The 3,919-nt window shown below is 46.6% G+C and overlaps 1 protein-coding gene across 2 annotated transcripts in view; it reads right to left on the bottom strand.

Annotated features, from left to right (window-relative positions):
* Positions 1-3,919, bottom strand: part of LOC118749388 (zinc finger protein ush-like) — a 622,067-nt gene that overhangs the window by 116,261 nt on the left and 501,887 nt on the right. The window lies entirely within an intron of this gene.

Here is a 3,919-nt window from a genome sequence, read left to right as displayed (position 1 = left end):
TTAGATACAATGATTGTGTACGATTAGGAAATATATAATAATATTCTGAACGAAATTTTTTGAAAATTTCATCACTACTATATAACTTTAAAAGGAGGACAAGGACAACATTTTTGCTCAAAAGGAGGTCAGAGAAGGACAAATCACGTTTGAGGAAGACAATCCTCCTCAAAGGAGGACGGTTCTTCAGCTTGCGCTATTTAAACTTGACAGCGTGGTTGTTGTTGTCAATTCTATACATGTATTTGCTTTATTGTATAGTTTCAGGCAGGCTCTTCCTTTGTTGTGCTCCTTAACCCCAGGTGCTGCCGGCTAGCAACTTAAGGACATTGTTGCGGCTTTGTACTTTGTTGACAATTGCGGTTGTATGCGCCGAGAAGGAGAGCAGACTGTCGAAGGTTACTCCAAGGATCTTCGGGTTGTTCACCGTCGGAATTGGTTCGTCATCGACGTGAATTTCCAGTTGTAGTCTGACCTCCTTCATAAAGGTGGTAAACAGTGTGGCTGAGGATTTTGTAGGGGAGAGAGTTAGGCTCCGTGGTGCGAAGAAGCGAGAAATCTCGGCGAGATAACCGTTTACTTTCGAGCACAAGTCATCAATTCCATTTCCAGACGCCATGATCGAACATTCATCAGCACAAGAGACAATCGAGACGCCCTCTGGTTGTTGAAGGAGCTTTGAAATGTAAAAGTTAAATAGTAACGGGGAAAGGACACCACCCTGTGGAATCCCCTGTTTTACTTTCTTAGGTTTGCTCGACTTGTCTCTAAAAGTTACTGACGAGTGACGGCCACCCAAATAATTCGCCAACCATCGCTTGAGTCCCTGTGAGAGAGTGGAGGCCTCTATGTCTTCTAATAGCGTTGAATGGTTGACAGTGTCGAACGCCTTAGACAGGTCCAACGCTACTAGAATGGTTCTCTCACAGGGGTGGTTTCGATTAAGGCCACGAGTTCTCTAGGTTGAGGACCTTGGTTAAATAATGCACTCCCGCGGAACCTAAAGTTTTCAGCATCAACATTAAAATTCCATCGAGTCTAATGGCTTTGGAGGCTTTCGCCTTCCCGATGGCTACCCTTACATCACCGCTGGTGAAAACAAGAGGCGCACTAGGTTTTGGCATTTTCTGCATTCTTCTGGTTACTCGACGTTTGGCTTTATCCACCGGAAGATGCAGTATGCACTGCCGGCTAAAACAGCTCGCGCATCGCTCCGGGTCCGACGAAGCGTGGTCACCAAAGCCTATTTCAACTCTGTCGTCACGCTTCGTCGGGTTAGACAATGACCTCACGATTGACCAAAGCTTACTTACACCAGAGGCGAAGTTGCAGGTCTTCAGATGCTCTTCCCATTTCTTCCGCTTATGTACGTTCACAAGTTGCCGAATCTCCGAGTTGAGATCCCTGATACGCCGATTTCCGGGATCGGCCTGATGACGGTTGCCACGCTCATCGACTAGGACAGCCGCTTCAGCAGGAAAATTCGGGCGTGGGTCCGAGACACATCCCGCTGGAACGAGGCGGGCTGCAGTAGCAGTCACAACCCTGCGGAATTCTCGCTCACCTACGTGAACGTCGGTTGGTGCGAGTAGAGCAGTGAAGGCGCTTTCAGTAATACCCGCGAAGCCTTTCCAGTCAGCTTTGGAAAAGTTGGCATAGGTCCGGTGATCCGCGGAAGCAAAGTCGGCTGGTTTATCAATCGAGATGACTATGGACAAATAGTCTGATGCCAAAGTCAGCACAGGTCGCCATGATACGCTGTTTATCAGACCAGCTGTGACTATTGTTAAATCTGGCGAGCCGCAGCAGCTGCCCATAATCCTTGTCGAATCGTCTATCTGCTCAGCCCAGTCAGTTCCCCTACGATCGTTTAAGAGACTTGAATTCAAAAGATCGTGGTGCGCATTGAGGTCACCAATTACCATACGGTTTTCACCTTTGATGAGCGCACCTATTTCAGGGTGATATCCTGCCGGGCAGCTGGTGACAGGGGATATATATACGTTAAATATTTCGAGCTCGACATCGCCTGACCGGATAGCAATACCCTTAAATTCTAGGATGATATCCCTGCGGTCGATATCTGCTTCGATAAGACATTACTGCACGGTGTGGTGCGTGATGTGATGAACGCTAGGCCACCACCATTTTCTCGCTCGCGATATAGACGGTGCACGTTGTATCCGGCGCAATTCAAGAATGTTGCCATGAAGCTTCGTCTCTTGGACTGCAGCTATTAATATTCCGTGCCGACCCATGAAGACTGTTATCTCCTCGATCTTGCTCTGAAGTCCGTTACAGTTAAATTGTAAGTTAAATTGTAAAATCTTCGTGTGCCTATTGGAATGTGAGGTGTTAGTGAGGTGTGCTACCATGCTGCGCTTGCTGCTGCAAAGGCTGTTGCCCTGTGGTGGTAGTGGCGGCGTCGCAGTTGGTATTTGCGACCGAGCACCACATGGGTCCTCATAGTCCCTCATCCAATCTCACGTCGTGCGCATTCCTAAGCATGCCTCAAGGTGACACCAGACATGACAAGTGTGGCTCTTGACTGATGTCACATTACGGGATATCCTGGACTGACACAGCGTGCAGATTGTCGGAAGAAATAGGAGTTGTTGGTGGCGGCGTGTGGGTGGTGGTGCGGTTTTATCGGTGGTGAGGTCTGTTGTGTCAGTGGTGTTGTCATTTCAGCAGCAAGGGGCCACGTATGCGGTGGTCCACTGCCTGTCAGTCGTAAGGCCTGAACAAACTCGGAGGTGGCTCCACCCATTGCACGTGTTGCATCTTACGGAGGTGGAGTTGAGGTGTAGTCATCTTTGGCCCAGGGTTTAACTCAATGCCAGCCCTGAGCAGAAGTATGCGCAGAAGATGTAGCCCTATGGATGTACAGCTTTTGAGGGATTTCGCCGACCTAAACGGGAGTAGATCGCCGAAACAACAGCCCTTGGTCGGGTAGAACCCGAGTCGTTCCGGTACGTAGAACCGGCTGTCTTGGGATAGTAGTAGGTTGAATAAGGAAAAGGAATTAGCAACAAGAGTTTACGGGGTGTGCATAGCTCAGTGTTTAACGCTTGTGGCACACCGATGTCGCGAGTTCGATCCCTGCTGAAGTCTAGAAAAAAGAAGTCTTGTAGTCAATTAAAAGCAACGCAAAGTATTCCAGATAGTCACCCCTAGTAGAAAAGTAGTGAATTTATGGTGCATCAATAGTTAGTTGAGTTACCTGCAGGGTGCACATTAGTTCTTCCGGACGTTGGGGACACTGTTTTCATCATAAAAAGTATAGTAGGCTCTGACTTGACTTGACTGACTGACACTAATTTTTTGTCATGGGTAGTCATCATCAAAATGGAACTCGTATCGAAGATGACTGATGATTTTTGCAAAATTCTGCGAAACTGTTAACGGTACAAAAAAATTATGTATTAATGGTTGTTAGAATAATAAGCAGCCATAACTATTGCGTCAACCTAAACTTCCAAACGATGTTTTATAGCTGTCAAAAACTGTACAAAGTTGTTCGGACGATCCCGTTCGGACCCGCCGATTTTTTCCAATTAGATAACATTTTTTTGTTAAAGAATTTAAACACGCTCGATTTTTAATGCCCCAGTATGCGAAATAGTGTCAATTGACATTATTTCCGTTGATCTTTGTCAAATTTTGTTTTGCTAATGTCAAAATCCTTGAATTCCTTTTTAAAAGCGGATATGCTTCGTTTCCTGTTTCTTTTCTTCCTGCTGCTTGTACTGTTTTTTTTTTTAATATAGGGCCCTCATTTTCGCATTTTGCTCCCTCATTTTCAATATCATATTTGTCTAATGGCGGCCGCTGTGGTGTAGTGGTAAGCAGTGCGCGCTTCCACTCCGCAGGGTCTAGGTGCAAGCCCTGGTCAAGGCAACATCGCAAAAAAATGTAG

Source organism: Rhagoletis pomonella, unplaced genomic scaffold (genome assembly GCF_013731165.1).
Source record: "Rhagoletis pomonella isolate Grant_MI unplaced genomic scaffold, Rhpom_1.0 Rhpom_scaffold_00015, whole genome shotgun sequence".
NCBI lineage: Eukaryota > Metazoa > Arthropoda > Insecta > Diptera > Tephritidae > Rhagoletis > Rhagoletis pomonella.
Note: the sequence above shows the minus strand (reverse complement) of the source record. Positions and strands in the feature narration are given on the sequence as shown.